General features: G+C 40.9%; 1 protein-coding gene across 3 annotated transcripts in view; it reads right to left on the reverse strand.

Annotated features, from left to right (window-relative positions):
- The window catches only part of LOC114561375 (uncharacterized), a 170,977-nt gene that overhangs the window by 16,942 nt on the left and 135,874 nt on the right, over positions 1 to 18,161 (reverse strand). The gene's annotated exons all lie outside the window — the stretch shown is intronic.

Here is an 18,161-nt window from a genome sequence, read left to right on the forward strand (position 1 = left end):
AGAAGCAGCATGTGCAGTGATGCCCAAACAGAAAAGGAAGTTTAACAGGTGATCAGCGCTGTACGAAGCACCACAGAATTATTATTTTAATGTATTAAGTAGAACGGCTGCGTCTGAAGATTTCACTCAGCCTTGGTGAAAAGCTGCAGACTAAAAGTTCACAGTGGATCCCTGCACATACACACACAACAGTTCACACTGCTTCCTGATACAAAGTTGTGTTACCAGGCAACAAGTATCTTCAGGCTAGTAACTCACGGACTTCCTTCTCTTATTGCAATGCAGTGAAGTTTAGTTGCAAAAAATGAAAGCTGACTCTTTGGTGTCAAACTGAAGCTTTGGCTTAAGCACATCTAACAAGTATCTGAATATGAAGAACCCCCTCATAATGTGGGGTGACACACACACACACACACACACACACACACACACACACACACACACACAAAACTTGGCTGAATAGGGTGCAGCACGACCCAGCTCTTCCTCCTGCAGCACAATGAAGACCTGTTTTGGTCCAGTATGCCCAGTTACCCTCATCCCACAGCCCAAAAAAAGCAACACACAAACACACCCACAAACACTATCAGCCCCAGTCTGTCTCCTACTGTTTTGGACAGAAGGGCATTTAAAGAGCGGAGACAAACAGCAACAGTTGCTAATTGTTGTGCAACAGTTCGACGAGGAGATGGCAGCATTAAAACAGAAAGCTTTACAGTTCTTTCAGATAGTCGCTGCCAGCTGACATGGTGCGATCTGACATGAGGCTGTTTTACAGAAACTTCTTAAGACAATAAGAGGGCCAACATTCATGTTTTATTCACACACCAAACTTTTTAATGCAACCAAGCAACCCAAAAGTCACCAACACTACGGAAATAACGTTTAAGTTTTCTTTCTTGTAAATCTCTCGGGGAGACACCTTCTTTTTTATCATTAATTAACTACATTGATGTCTGATTATCTGTTCTGTTAAAATAATAATCACATAATCAAGGTACCTATTGTATGGTATTAAAAATGTTTAACAATAAAATTGCACCCTCTGATCGACCCTTTCACTAGACACAACCTTGATATTGGACGATTCTACAAAATCTCAGATGTTGCATTCAGTGATTGGAAGTTTTTAAATGTTCAATAAGTGCGTTTCCATCCACCTGTTTTTAAGTGAATTTTTAAATTGCTTATTTAAAAAACTGGTTAATGAAGAAAATTCTAAGCAAAAAAAAGTCTCATAAAAAAGGATTGTAACATTTCTTAAGTTAATACATGAAAAAAACATGCCATATTTCCATCATGTTTTCCATCATTTGAGGTTTGACTGCTGTTTTCTTTTTATTATGTCATCTTGTTGCACCCTTTCTTCTGCAATGGTTTAATGGCACCTGCCTGCAGCAATAATACCACCAGCGCCCAACTCCTAAAAGTCTCATTAGCATTAAGCATTAATGGATGTAAACAGGCATTCATTAGCACTTTGTTTTGCTAATTTTCTGGAAATTAAGTTACAATTTGCACTACATTTGGATGAAACCTGACTTAAATGGCTCTTACTATATGTGTGCATTGCAACTACAGTATTACCGTTAACAATTGGTTAAATTTAGGTAAAGATCAGATATGGTAATAATAGTATAGTAATTTAATGAATAAAATCTCATGTGAAAGTCTCACTTTTTGTTTCTTTAGATAATGGCACACTACTTTATGCATTTGCACTAAATGTTGGCATCGGATGTAAATTAAGTGCTGCAGAGTTTTTGATGTTAATGTAATTCCTCTGGAGACTTTGTTATAAAGTGTGTGGGTATGGCAAGGTCAAACATAAAGAAATGGTACCATGGCTCCATATGAAAATGGTGTAAAACGCATCAGTATGACGCGGTATGGTAACACTGTTTAAGTAGCCAGTGGTTGTTTAGGGTTAAATTCCCATGTAGCTTAATGGGTACATCAAGGTAGTATTACTGCCAAGCCACTCGACTAGAAAATGTATAGGGTACAGTTACATGGTCACCTCAACCTAACAGTCATGGCAGCGGGAGAATGGTAACCGTAAACCTGTCGAGAACAGTGCTACCAGTGTATACAAATCTAATATTGATATTTCTGATTTGAAGCAGCTGATATTTTATAGTTGTTGTTTTCAGTGTCTCTAAGTTGTCCGCCATTGCAGTTTGACTTGACTTCCTGGGCCCTTATGATAAGCATTTCCATCAAACAGCCTGTGCTATTATATTATCTAAACATGTTATCATAACGCCTCAGCGCAGTCACAGTATATTCATATGAACTCCACCACGAATACAATAACAGTAATGTCATTCCCCATTTGCAAGGCATGGGGCTGAGGCTGGTGCGGAGTGGCAGAGGGCCAGCCCAAAGCAAACACAGGTGTGTTTCTGATTTGACTGCTCACTCACTGCTGTTACAGAGTTAATACAGAGAGTTCCCTACAACTACTTCATAGTTGGTTTAACTTTGCAAAAAAGTAATTTACTTAACCGTTTCCAGAATGGAACATTATGTATGAACCAAATAACCCAGATTTTGTCCGGTGTAAATTAACATGAGGAAAGATTGATGATGACCAGTTATACAATGTATTTCTACCCCTCTAGCCACCACGCATATATGTTCGAATGTATTAATACTATTATAATGTACGTGTCAGTGGACATGTATGCACAGTTGAGCGCATGTATGCATATACAGCACAAGTGTGCTTGAGTAAATGCTGCCTCAACTACATGTATGTATGTATCTATGTATGTATGGTATGGTATGGTATGGTATGGTATGGTATGGCATGGTATGGCATGGTATGGCATGGTATGGCATGGTGTAGTGTGGTTAACCGACCTTGTGAACGCAACTGCATGTGTGTTACTTTCTGTGTATCTCCGTGTGTTTGCTTGTTATATAGTTTGTGTGTGTGTTAACGGCAGCGGGTTCCCAGGCAGGGCCCCCCCCAGTGTCCAGGGGAATTGTGGGTAGTTGGGAGAGGGTTTGGATTCTGGCTTTGTTTGTCTCTCTGTGCTGACATCACTGTGCTGATGGCACCAAATCCCCCGTTCTACTGCACGCAGCACTTTCTATACAAAACACCAACACACACCAACACACACACACACACACACACACACACACACACACACACACACACACACACACACACACACACACACACACACACACACACACACACACACACACACACACACACACACGGTGCAAGTAATGCCAACTTGGCCAAAAAAATAGCTTGTTCTCTTTTTAGCACACATGCAGACATCCATGTATGCATATATGGATGCACCACACACACCTAACAGGGGGTGCAGTGTGATCATCATATTTGGAGCTATATTTGGCCTCCTGCAGGATCTCTAATTGACAAATGTACTTTAAATATACATTTTACATTCTCTTCCGCCTGTTGATAAGGTTTTATGACCCCATGACGCCTTATCTTATCAATACCAACAATGACACGGTCAATCACTAAATTGAGATTTCACTTCAGTTATGAGAAAATTCCCCAAGCCTTCAGAATTACCAGTACTACAAAACATTTTGACACCTACACGTTGGACAGAACAGTTTATTATATTAAGTCAGATTATAGTTACATGTTTTTTGCAGTATTTCACGGCTTCTTCCGAACTGCAGTATTACCATACATTGTTTTACACACACACACACACACACACACACACACACACACACACACACACACACACACACACACACACACAGTCTATTTGCTCATAAGCTCAGCTATCTAACTCTGTCTTTACACAGCCTGGTTAAACATTAACTGGGAGCCTTTCTCGTCCCTCCAGTGCTGTCTTTGGTATGTATGGAGTATGTAAGAGCGGGAGGAGTTGGGTAATCAGGTTGATGACACTTCCTCTGAAGCCTGGAGGAAATGAGTAGCCATTTTTTCTTTATTATTGAGTTGTTTATTGGTTGCATTTGGTCATTACGAAGAGAGATACAAGATGTCGGTCGAGCCTTTTCCACCATTTAACTGTTTATATGCACATATATTAATGAATCAGAGTCACACTATCTCTTGTGTGAAAATTCTCAGTGCCTTGCTCAAGAACACTTTAGCAGGGCAACTGGGGACACAGTTTCAAGCTGTATCCTTTAGCTGAATTACAGTCTCTAAAACCACTTGATGCCCTGGTATGGTTTTGTCATTTGTAGGGCATAAAGGGACTTACTCATACAGAAACATAACCGCACGCAGAGATCCTAAGAAACACACAACATACACACATACATAAACACACAGCCACACAAATGCACTGCTCCTAAGGACCCAGGGAAGCAGTTGGGATGGACCCAGCACTCAGAGCCACTCAAAGCCAATCAAAGATGATGATAGCTCAGACATTTACACCATCCATCCGCTGCCCCTGTCACTCGCATAGAAAAGAAATGTCTTCAGGTGATCGCCATCATCGTTAACACATCACTCACACAAGGAGGGAAAGAAAAAAGAAAGAGGGAGGGCATAAAGAAAAGAAATGTGGATTCATAGAATTCAAAGTAAAAACGTTGCATCATGGTTTTACGTTTTGCACCTTTCTGCTGCTTCCACCAATGTGCAGGAAGCTTTAAGCCCTTATCTGACATAGTGCTCAAAAGACACTGAGGCACAATGAAGACCAAGTTTAGTTAAATAAGTAAACCGTTAACATAAGTGTCATTATTCAGCTTGACTCTAATTATCTCACTCTGTTTTGTTTCTCTCAATAATTTAAAGTGTTTTAACGTCTAATAGAGAAGCATTATGATCCACGGTCTGTATTTCCAATTTAGAAAAGATTAGTTTGATTATCATACCAGATGTACAATAATGAGCTCAGAGTATTTAATTTTTTGGGGCATTTTTTCAGGCCTTTATTTGTATAGGACAGTTTAGACTTGAAAGGGGAGAATGACATGTAGCAAAGGGCCGCAGGTCAGAGCCGAACCCCCCCGGCCGCTGCGTCAAGGAGTAAACCTCTATATATGGGCGCCCGCTCTACCAGGTGAGCTAACCAGGTGCCCAAGCTCATAGTATTTCAAGTTTATTGTTTAAAGTTTTTAAGAATAGTTTTGGGGCTTTTATGGCCGTTAATTGACAGGATAGCTTCAAGACGAGGAAGGGGAGAGAGAGGGGGACGACATGCAGCAAAGGGCCGCGGGTCGGACTCAAACCCAGGCCGCTGCCAAGGACTCCGCCTACACAGGGAACACAAGGTGAGCTAGAGGTTGCCCCAGTAATTTGTTTTTGGTGGTGATATTTTTGTATCAGTCATCAAAAACTATTTCCTGGCAGTCTACCTGCATAATTAGTCATTTCAAACAGACAGATGGATTTTTCAGAATGCTAGTATTAGTAACATATTACAAGTTCTACAAACCCTCTCAGAGTTGTATAATGTATCTTTGAAACCCTGGAAGAACCCCATGCTTACCACAAGCCTCAAACAAATTTTGAAAACACCCAGGTTGAGATCCAGGTTAAAAAAAGATTAAAATAAAATTTGTGCAACTATGACGACTAGAAGGCAGTCAAACCCGGGTACATATGATTTATCATCTTTACAGCAAGGTTATTCAGGTGTTATGTTTTAAGTGCAAAATACTTTTTGGTGCACCTTCTTCCTCTCAAAGTACATTGTCCACCACTTCAGGGAGTGAAAGACTCACTACATTTCCCAGAATACCTCACAGCAACATTCAAGAAAGGGGCATATATGTCTTGCATTCAGCAGCCTGACAAAGCAATAGATCAGAGTGATAACATCTTGACAGAAAGAGTTTTTTTTTTGAAAATTTGGAATGGATAGAAGTGAGGAGTTTCATCACAGAGGTGAGAAAGTTATTTTTCTGAGGTAAGGACATAGCTGTAGTAGTGAGCTTAGTCACACACACACACACACACACACACACACACACACACACACACACACACACACACACACACACACACACACACACACACACAGAAAGCACAACTGTGTCCATGCTCACTGATACTCAAACACATTTTCCCAACGGTTGAAGACTTTTTAATAAACTTTTAATGACCACTCCAAGAACACGCCCTGTCCTCTGAGTACTGACACACACACACGCACACGCACACGCACACGCACACGCACACGCACACGGACACACATACACGCACACACACGGTCCTGTCAGGGCTAACTAAGCGGAGTGGCGGGCAGGGCAGCGTTTGGATTGGCTGGACAGGGGTTGCCGGGGGTTACGGTGGATTTGGTGGACCACCTGCTGAGACTCAGCCGCCAACTGACTAAAAACATTTACATCAGAAACCACCCAGGATAGAGACAGAGAGAGAGACAGACACAGAGGGGGTGGGAGGGGGGGGGGGAGGAAGTTAAGAAAGTTTTTACAACATATTTTTCATGTAAACAAGAACCATCACTGCTGTAAACTGCTCGGATAACCACAGTTTCCTTTTCCTCTTGCCAGAAATGAAATGACATAAATGCAGCCTCAATGGCCTTTAAACACAAATAATTAATGTCAGAAGAATAAAAACAATACCCACGTCATCCACCCGCACAGAAAATGCTGCTTTTTTTACTTTGCTGTTTTTGTAGCACAGAGGACAGTGGTGGTAGACATGAGTTACCAGTTCTACAGTATGTGAGAGTGAGGGGACTGCACCTGCACCAGTAGTGGCAGTGTGGTGGCAGTGGAGGACCTCTGTGGTTCATGGTGTACAACTACTTCCCAATGCCCGGAGTGTTCAAGGTGTCCATGTGAGTCTAACCCCAGCCAGAGCTGTTTATGTGCATGGAGGGAGTTTGGCCCACAGTCAAGGCAAATACAATTGACAATAGCACAAAAAACATTGGTGAGCGTTGGACCTCGGCTGGACCAGAATTAATGTTTTGTTTTTTGGGTGTCCGACCAGCACTGGTCCCGTACCCACTTGTGTCATATATAATTCCTGAAAACATAACTGTACTCACTCTGGATGGTTTGAACTGTCCGCTTAGAGCCGCAAAGATGTGAATTCATTGTCCAGTATGGACATTTAGTCATGTACTCTACTCATTTCCATATTTCCACTACGTTATACTTGTACTGCATCACTGTTTAGGAGGCAAATATAATACCATACGGCATTTATTAGTCAGCACAGTTCATAGTTACTTCTTAGATTAAGTTTTACATGTAAAAAGATATGATTGGTTTATAAAATATATATAACTATCCAAAGGTCTGTAAAGTAGTTGAAAAGTATAAGTAAGCTTTACACTAACCGGCTACAATATTAAATGCTGCTTAAATGATCAATGTTTCGGTAATAATAAGCCAACATTTAGTCTGTTACTGTACTTTTGCCTAAGTCAAATGTAGCGCTGTAGCCTTTTACTTTCATCACACTAAAGGAATGGAAATGAACATCAGGGCAACTGAACTGCAAAAAATCCTATTACAACAAAGAGTAATTCAGAGTCAGATATTCCAACACTCATAATCAGCTTAATTTCAGTACCAGCGATTGAAAAGGTTCTGGTACCACAACTGTTTCAGATGCAGAGCTTAGCAGTGGCCCCTGCCCTCTAAAAACATTTATTCCCCCTCCTCATCCTCTCATGTATAAGGGCCAGGGCCCATATGGGGGCCTGGCCCTACTCTCTCTCAGGTCTGTGTGTGTGTGTGTGTGTGTGTGTGTGTGTGTGTGTGTGTGTGTGTGCGTGTGCGTGTGCGTGTGCGCGTGTGTGTGTGTGTGTGTTTGGGGAGGGGGGGAGGGGTGCGTGGGTGCGTGCGTGCGACCCGCAAACTGACCTCCTCAAACTTCAAACTGAATACTTCTGGCAGTTACCACGACGACAGAGCTCTCCAAGCCTTATCCTACTTACTGAGACGAGACGAGGAGCGAGGAGGAGGAGGGTGAGGAGAGCAGGAGCGAGAAAGTAAAGAAAGAAGAGAAAGACAGAACAGTGTGGACAGAGAGAAAGAGAGAGAGAGAGAGAGAGAGAGAGAGAGAGAGACACACACACACACACACACACACACACACACACAACAGTAAAGAGAGAGAGGGGGGGGGGAGAGCGGCGGGGGAGGCAGAGGGAGGGCAGCCTGGCAGAAAGCGAGACTTGCTGCTGTTGCATCTCTGTGTTTTCCATGAGTAGACAGTTTACTGGGAGATTATTCACAGTCTGGTATTTAACCTTATTAGGCCACTGCTCCCATTACAGACGTCCCCTCCCATCATCCGCGGCCACAGTGAGGCTGTTTGGGTTGTTTGTTTCTAGATTTTATTTTCCCCCTCTTCTCTTTGTACTGTATATATAAAAAAAACTTTTGTTCAAGGCACACTGTGTCCTTTCTGCTATTGCAAAGTGGGAAAAAAGTTATTTTTGGCATCCGGAAGTAAAAGTCCTGCTCATTTTCTGCACTTCCCGAAGCTTGGATGAACGTAAAACTCTCTCTCTGGTTGTCTCATCACTACAAAAGATGAGCAAGTGTGATTGAAAATATATATGTATCTTTTCTTACGCATTTCAGTAAGAAACATACAATCACAGAACTAAAACGTTTACTATCAGATTCTGATACCAATATGTTGTTTGTAATTGCCTTCCAGAATGACACATGCAGTTTAAGTGTTTTCTGATTGGACACTGCTGTGGTTAAGTTTGGTTTAGGCACAAAAACAAAATGGTTGTTGTTGGGGAAACATTGTTGTATTGGTTAAAATAACTACTCGGCTAAGGTCGGGGAGAGATCGTGGTCATGGTTAACAGACATCAGCATTCACTGTCAGCGAAAAATTGATAAAAAAATGATAAAAGAACCTTGCCAAGAATGTCGGAAAAAAGCTTCAAAATCGTGGGGAAAACCCCACAAAAACGTCAAAGATCGGAAAAAGTGAACAAAATTTTTTAAATTAAAAAAATTAAAAATTAAAATAATACAGCTCCATTTCTGTCTCCTTCCATGTTGGAGGCCAATGGGTATTGTAGAATTTAGAGCTATTCGAATACCAAACTGACAGGGAAAAAAATATTTCTCAGAAAAATGATGGCCACAACATTAACCTATTGTACTGTTTTTATTAGGAAGACTACCTGATTTCTATGTTGAGGAACACTGAGAATATCATTAAAAGAAAACTTTGAAATAAAAATTGATAGTAACATTTTTAAAAAACACGCCACAAGATCCAGTCGAGCTTAGTGTTAGTTTATCCTTGAATGCACATTTCAACTTTTGTCTTTTATATAAGTGACGGTTGTAGGGATCATTTACAGCTCGTCGTGATCTCTTGTTTTTGTATGAAGTTTGAACTTTTTCAGGCTGCACTTCTTCACAAGCTGTAAACTACTTAGTATATGGCATTTTACTGCTAATAGCTTCCTTCAAGTGCCATAGGGACCTCCCTCCATGCTGCTAAATATCCTGTAGGCCCGTTAAAAAACATGGCCGGAGGGCCATTCCTGCTTACAGAGATTCACACACAGCAAGAGTCCTAACAAGACTAAGTAAGTGTGTGTGAGACAGAGACATGGAAAGACAGACAGTTAAGGAAACAATATCTATCATCATTGTGTGTGCATATGTGTGTGTGTGTGTGTGTGTGTGTGTGTGTGTGTGTGTGTGTGTGTGTGTGTGTGTGTGTGTGTGTGTGTGTGTGTGTGTGTGTGTGTGTGCGCAATTGTAAATGTTTGACTGTGTGCATTAGCCTTGAGAAGAGCAATTCAGAGAGATCTGATGGAAGGAGACTCAAAATCAATAGTGTCCATGTTTGTGTCCCCAGGCTAGCTGTCACTCACCAGCCCAGAGACTCAAGTGATTGATCCATCTCTCCTTTAATCTGTGCTCAACAGCCTCACCTGGCTCGTTCCCAAGGCCACACACACACACACACACACACACACACACACACACACACACACACACACACACACACACACACACACACACACACACACACACACACAACGATCCAAACACTCTCAGTACTGGGACAGTTGGCAGCAGTAAATGTCCCCTCTGTCCCAGTACTGCCAGTGTTGTTGACTCACCACACACATGGACAGGGACATAAAACTAAAAGATGGAAAAGAGACAGCATTGTTTACAGTGTCTTTTCTTGTCCTATCCTTCACTCTTCTGTCCAGTAATATCTTGTCTCGTCCTATCACGTCCTTGCCCTTCGCTGTCCAATAATGTCCTGTTTTTTTGTGTCCAGTCTTCTCCTATAAGCCTTTTGTCCTGTCTTGTCCTATCATGCAGTGTCCTGTTCTGTCTTAGCCTACATATAACACCCAGTCCTGATCTGCCGCATCATGCCCTATATCCTGTTCTGTCTCTGCCCTTTTCTGCCATGTCCTATCAGGAACAGCCCTTCCCTGTCCTGTAATGTCCTGATCCATTATTTCCTGTCTTGTTCTTTCACATAACATACTGTCCTGCCCAGTCTTGTTCTTTTCTTGCCATGTCCAGTCCAGTTTTATCTTGTCCTGTCCTATCATAACCATTCCTTTCATGTCCTGTCTTGTCCGGATCCAACCTGTACTGTCTTTTTCATATAAACTGTCCTATTCTGTAACGTCACGTTCTGACTTGTCCAACTTTTTCCTTTCCTAATGAGTCCAGTCTACTCCTGTCCTGTTCAGTCTCATATTTATATTTCTGTCCCTATACTGTATATGTTTGCAACGACAATGTACAAACCAATGTACCTGCTAAATTGCGCTTTCAAGATGAAGGATGCTAACAGAATTTTTTATTAAACCTTTTCTCCTTCAACAAGAAGACTTGACAGGCCGCTGAAAAGCTCCAAATCAAACATCCTCTCCCACATTAACCTTCTCCTCACCTCATTCAAATAAAAGTGCGAGTGCAGCTTTTATATGTGGAGCCTGTCACACTGTAACAGCATACATTTTGTAAAGACTTTTCTTTGTGGAATTGGTTGGATAAAATCCTTTATGCGAGTAGGTATCATTAACACATCTGCCTCTTGTTTTTGCGGCAATTTTTGTTTTACTATGTTCTTTCATATATTCTTTTTTGGCACAATGTTGCTCTATTTTGATCTATTTTATTCTGCCATGGTCTGTTCTGAAATATTCTTCTCTGTTGTATACTGACATTTTGTTAATCACAAAGTTTCTCTTAGCCTACTGATGGCCGTGTTTACGGTTTCTATTTCAATATATTTTGAAGCAAACTACCGTTTTAACAACCTGGGTCTTATTTGGTAGTTTGGGGCATCATTCCTTACCATTACTATACAATTTTACTCATAACGTTTATTGCCAAAATCTGAGATTAAGTAACATTGACTTTAGTATACAGGAATAATATAAGTGGTGTTTTATCTCTCTTTTATTTTATCTTCAAACATGCATTTGTCACTTGTATACAAGTTATTGTATTGATTGTCTTAACATCAAATCTGAAGAGTGTAATCTAATGTGTCCTGTGGGGTCACAGTGGGATAGAGATGATGTTCTGAACATAAACTGCAGGCTGTCCAGGCTAACCGTCCTGAGCTCTCCCTCAGGGCTGCCTCTCACGTTTGAGCTGTGTCAGTCGGTAAATCGGTAAATGATCCTGGCTGTCATTTAATCAATATTAACAAGCAGCAGCTGTCACACATCATCGTCTCCCCCGGGGGTTGTTGTCAAGACGCAACATAAAAAATGTGTGTGTGTATGTCTGTGTGTGTGTGTGTGTGTGTGTGTGTATGTGTGCTTTATTTGATCCATTTTTCATCGGCCTTTATCGTGACAACCAGATAAATGAAAATCATACTCTGGTTTCCTGTAGTGTTATGGTCAGAGCACAACGGATAATTAGTTATATATTAAACGATAACAACTTACTTTAGTGCATAAATGATAAGTTGATTAATCAGTTACAATAAAGACATAAAATGAATTGCTAATTATTTGGAAAATCAATTATTAAGTCATTTATCAAGCAAAGAAGCCCAAACATTTGCTGATTCCACCTTCTCAAATGTGAGGATTTGATGTTTTTTTAAAAAATAAATATTTTCATCTTTGGGGTTTGTGCAGTTGGTTTGACAAAACAAGCAATTTAAAGACATTGTAGACTCTTTGGGATTATAGATTGATCAATAAATTGAAAACATAATTGACGGATACATCAGTGGTGAAAATAAGAGTTCAGATCACTTTCCCTGATAAATCAGAGCTTGAGTACGTTGAGCACAGTGTTCAAATCTAAAGAAAAGCAGTAGAATAGTCTGTTTTGGACCTGAACTGGGTTGGTTTGTGGGTGGGTAGGGGAATTAAAGGGAATTGACACACTGTTTTTCACTACACTTTGTTCACCACGGCCTGTGCTATAGGTCGCTTGTTGTGAAAATTGAAATACAAAAAGTTGAAGGAAAAAAGAAAAGCAGTAGAATAAATAAAGTGTGGCTTTGAATGGAGTGCAATACATGCATCTCTCATATCTCCACCCTATATGTTGTTTTCTTGCGGTAACAACAGGAGGGGTTTCAGGATGTTATACTACTGCAGGGAGTATTCCTGTCCTCTTTCCTCCTCTCCTTTCCTTTCTCTTCCTTTCCTCACCTCTCCTAACGTGAGACAGTGAAATCTCATCCAGCCACTCTGCCTGCCCTTATAGCCAGCAGGGAGGGACATGTCATTTCACTTGCGTGCATGTGTGTGTGTCCCTTACTGCGCAACACACAATGACGAGAGCAGAGGGAGGAGGCAGGTGAGAGGGGGGGTGGGATCTCAGGGCTCTGATCTCTCAGATAGGGAGATAGCCACCTGATTCAAATGGCTCGCTTGTTCCCGGCAGTCACTTGATCGGCGTGTGAACTGACTCCTCTCTTATTTACAATCAAATGCTGCTGCACTGACCTGCCCAACCCAACCTGGGCCAGACCCCTCGCTCTCTCTCTCTGCCCTATATTTTCCATGTCTCTCTCTCTCCATCCCACACACACACACACACACACACACACACACACACACACACACACACACACACACACACACACACACACACACACACACACACACACACACACGTGTACTTAGAAACGTGATGGAAACTTCCACAGATGAGGCCAGTTATGATCATGCAATCTTCTGACATATGAGCTCAACCAAAGCTCAAGGTGATTTTGATTTAATTTCACAAAATAAAACATCAATCTATAGCCGCTTAATTAAAATATTCCTCTGGTACACGACAGCCGTGTTCCACTGTTGGAATCGAGCAGCAACAAAAGCAGTTTGTTCAGAGTTAGTTGAGGAGAAAGTGAGTTTTTTTTAAAATAACTACAGTGTAAATCCTTGAAGCAGAATTTGACTAAAAGCTAAAGATCTCTGTGCACAGAGTTCAGGTGCACTATCATTAGCTACAGAAAAAGAAATGTTTATGTTTAAATGTTTTTCCCTAAAGAGAAAAGACTTTATGTGATTTAAGTGAGACTGAAGATGAAGTCCATAGCATGTGTCCATGTGGGCTGGGCCCTTGTATGTGCATGACACAAAAATTAACAATACTACTAACTATTACTAACTAACCAACCATACACTATACAGGGTAAGGTCATATATTATCTAACTTAAGATCTGAGGGTTTCAGTGACTTAAACTTTTTTATTTGAGCGGTATGCTTTGCTCTTATTTAACGTATTGTGCTGTGACTTTCTAATGCAGGAACCAATAAGACTTCTTCTAATCTAATGTAATCTAATTTAATCTAATATGTTTGAATGGTTTATGACTACACTTAAAATGATAGAAGATTCTGTTGTGCTCCACTGATTTACAGACAATATTACCCTCCCTACTAACAGGATTTACACAGTTCATTCTTTACTTTAAAGGGGGAAAAGGGGAGAGGGCGGATTCAGAAAATAACACATTTTCAAAAATGAAAAGTCTTTATGATACAAAAGTGAGTTCATAACTTGTGGACAATAACAAATTGCTCATCTAAAAGTCTCCCAAATGAGCCACTGTCTAAGTCAGGGAGAAACAACTTCAGTCTACTGCATCAGTCTGTCTGTCTGCCTGTCTGTCTGTCTGTAACTGTCCTGTCTGATTATCTCTCTCAGTTGGCCCCGAGGGGACACGCACACTGAAAGAGGCCACTCTTCCATTCAACAACAGCTTCTGTCAGAGAGTTGGAGAGAGGGAGACCTCAGAGTCACCAGCTCCAGAATAGCCTGATAGTGACTGATGCAATCAATCGAAATCTACACTACAGTCAACACGATCGACAAGGTTTTATGCTTCATAAAAGAAGATTGCTCTGCATAGGAGCTGTACAAAAAAAAAGCAGACAGAAGGGTCCACGAAGTGTTCTTCCAAATTGGTGTTTCATTTTTATCAAAAATACTGACACAATTTGAGCCTAACAATGTCATGAACACCCTGTAGCTGCATTTCAGAGAAGCAGCAGTTTATATACTGCATTAACAAACTACTATCACCATAACTGGCTGGCTAATATCAGCCACAGCAGTCTAAGCCAGTCAAAACAGACTCATGTATAATGTCTAAATGAGCTTTACAGATGTGAAATACTGTATAATCTGAAGGATGACAAGATGTCTGATTACATTACGGCACTAATTATGACATTATTATCATCTTAGAGATTAACAGTGCCAGTAAATCGATCGTGTAACAGCTTTTATGAGCCGTGATGTTAAATGGTTAATAATTAAGTGGGAATTCCTTCTTGACAACAACCCACAGTGGACCCTCCTGCGGATATCAGCTTAGGAAAATGTGTTTGAGTGTTTTTCTGTAGGAGAGTTCACTCGTATTAAGTTATTTGTACTTAAATGTTTGAACAAACTTCAATTTTGGTGGGGAAATACAGCAAAAAGGAAGAAGAATACATCCTGAACACACAATGTTTGGAGTAACCTGTGATCCACATGGTTAGAAACTTAAACATGCTTGTTAAAAATGGTGATTCATTCAGCCAGTATGTAGAATACAATAATAAAACGAGCAGAGGTCCGCGGGTCAGATGAATAATTCATCACTGAAAGAGATATGACATTTCCCCAATGGAGGAATGTAATCTGGGGTGATGTTCTGTGTGTCAACATGATTCGTTATAACAGCCCAGTATTGCAGCACTGAAGGGTCTAAATTCATCAGCATGTGACACAAAAACATTTGGCAAATGACATTTAGAGGATGCTTTCATCATCATGAGCACGGATGCTTTTATCTGATTCTTGAAGAGAGGAGGAAATAAGTGCAGACAGAGGGGAAACACAAGTGGGGAGTGTTGTCTGGGAGGATGAGCTTGGCCTACATATATGTATAGAGTGAGAGAGTGTGAGTGTGTGTGTGTGTGTGTGTGTGTGTGTGTGTGTGAGAAGCTGAGAGTGCTGTCATGTTGATGTCACTGACAAAGCCTTTGAACAACTCCAGTATCTCTGTGACACTTTGTAATGTAAGCCTACCTTTAAAAACACATTAACACTTTGTCCTGTGGGTTAACACACGTTACCTGATTGTCTGACTGATGGCGTGTGGAAATGTAATCTCCTCTAAAACACCTCAAATTCCAAACAAATTTAAATTTGCCTAAATAATTTCTTTAACATTTTAGCAGTATTGGCTGGCCTTAAAGTCTGTATAGTAAAAGAAAAGCATTGATGGTGATAGTCTACACACTTTGTTAAAAGCAGTTTATAAGTTTGTAAAGTGATCTTAACTAATCCAATGAAGACAGCTGTCGTATAAAAAACACATTATTGTACTGTACGGTAAGTACTGTGAAAGTATTTTAATTTAGTGAGTGTGTCTTAGTCCGTAAAGAGACCATCTAAGCACATTTTAGGCACACTCTAACAACTCAAAAATATACTTATCGTTTTTAATTCTTTTTTTATGGTTATTTCGGTAGTTTCTGTAGTTTGTCACCTAGCTGCACAAGAAAATGTTACCACTGCAATACTTTTCTACATATTGGGTTTTTACTAAAGTCAGAAGATAATAAAAATAAATATTTTAAAATGAAAAAGGTTGGTTTTGCACTTATTATTATTATTATTATTATTATTATTATTATTACTTTTACACATACAACAGGGCGGTCAGTGGGGAAAACCCAATGTCAACTGTTGTCTTTAACAAATCCAGATTTTTGAATAATCCCATTTGCAAAATTATTATGGATTATAACAATTACAATACATCAATATCCATACTAGTTATTCATATTCATTATAGTGAAAAAAACACCTGATGTGAATATTAAGATAGATATGTTGAGTGTTATTGTAAAGACGCACTAACACATGCATATATTCAGTTTCTGCAGCATGCATTCAGAAGGCTCGCGCATGTCCCCGAGGACCAGAAAGCCCGCCCCCCCACCTCTCCCGGCACACCATTTCTAAAGCTTTTATTCTGAAAAGCGACACACGCAGCACAGGCGAGCAAACTGGGGCTACTGTGTGTACATCCTGCTGTTTGCACAGTATGGGACTGCTGAAATAATAAGCGACATTTTTTTTTTTATTTTATGAAAAATTAAAAGTAGTCCACTTTATTCTCCATATTTTCAACAGATATATTTTTATTTGAAATGAGCGTATTTACTGTTATCTCTTTCAGACCCTTCAACATGTGTCTCTACATTTTTACAGCCACTTTTTCTCAACCATTTCAGGATGTGCGACATTCTAAAATAGGACAACCCCCCCCCCCCCTCCTCCCCCCCTCTTACCCCGCTGTCCCCGTCCACGTATAATGTGCGAGTGGAGTTGTTGGTCAACAGTTGGGTCGGGGGGCCAGGCAGAGGGAGCGATGGCCGGGAACAATGGACGGTGCTGTTGTGTGCCGGAGTCGGTGGAGGGAGAGAGAGGGAGAGAGAGAGGGAGAGAGGCAGGCTGATGACAGAGTGAAAGAGGTTAGTGTCTATGCTGGGAAATGAGACCAGAGGATGGGGGGTTCCTGTGTCTGTTGGCTTGTTAATGATGATTCAGTCCCATCAGCTCAACAGCCTTCTCTATAAAGGAATCTCTGAATGCGGTGCCATCACAAGAAGCATATTTGTCACAGTGAAAGTAGAATTATTAAACGGCTTTTTAGATCACAGTGGCTTAAATATAGGCATATAGCTTTAACGCCTGCATGTGCAAAAAATAAAATCATTCCACATAAAAACAGAATTCACCTCATATAATGCCTGTTTCTTCTCAGATGTTTCCCTATTTCCTTTTAAACGAGGGAACAAAATCATCAATTGTCTGTCGTTTTTTTTTTCTTCTATTAAAGTTATTGAGTTCAGGAGTTCAGGCTATATTGTGTTTGCAATTTTGTTGTCAGACTGTTGTGCAACGAAAAACATTATTTATCAAACGGCTGATTCCAGAAGCCGAGAAAGCCGAGACCTCCCTGATTTAACAAGTGACGGTGGCGGAAATCAAAGCTATGCACGGGCCGGACGATCAGCTGCAACACCTCCCAACAACTGGATCACAATCTGCACCTCGTGATGGGGGTGTGCTTTGTCCAGTCACTGCAGTGTTAAAGAAAGTTGTGTGAATCCAGCAACGATTTTAGTGTTTTCAAAAGGCATCACACCCTTCTCTTCTCCTCTCCTCTCCACTCCCCCTCTCCTCCCCTCCCCTCTCCTCTCCTCTCCTCTCCTCTCCTCTCCTCTCCTCCCCTCTCCTCTCCTCTCCTCTCCGACCCCTCCCGGGTCTGCCAGGCTCCTTGAGCCGGACATGTCAGCCTGGAAACCCGCTGATGTTGTTCCAGACCAGCGACGTGATGCATGGACGCAGGAACATTGTTGTTCTGCTTCAATGTCTAAAGACATAAAAAAAAAAAATAATCGTAGAAATTGTCTGATAGTGTAGCTATGGGCTGAGCTATTATAGACAAGAAGCCTACTTTAGATTTTCGGTATTACGCACTCACTGCTAACACATTCAATTCTGCCATTTTCCGGCTTTATTTTGAGCCGAAAATTGTCATTGATTTTCCTGACAAATGATATCAAGAAGTCGGATTTGGTATCTTTCTTTTTGCTTACACTGAGTGCGCAAACTACACCCCCGCCTTTGCCCTCTCCCCCTCCTCCCCAGGCCCGAGGAGGGACATCAGTAAACACAGTCTCCAAATTTC

This window comes from Perca flavescens, chromosome 9, assembly GCF_004354835.1.
Source record: "Perca flavescens isolate YP-PL-M2 chromosome 9, PFLA_1.0, whole genome shotgun sequence".
Classification (NCBI taxonomy): Eukaryota; Metazoa; Chordata; class Actinopteri; order Perciformes; family Percidae; genus Perca; species Perca flavescens.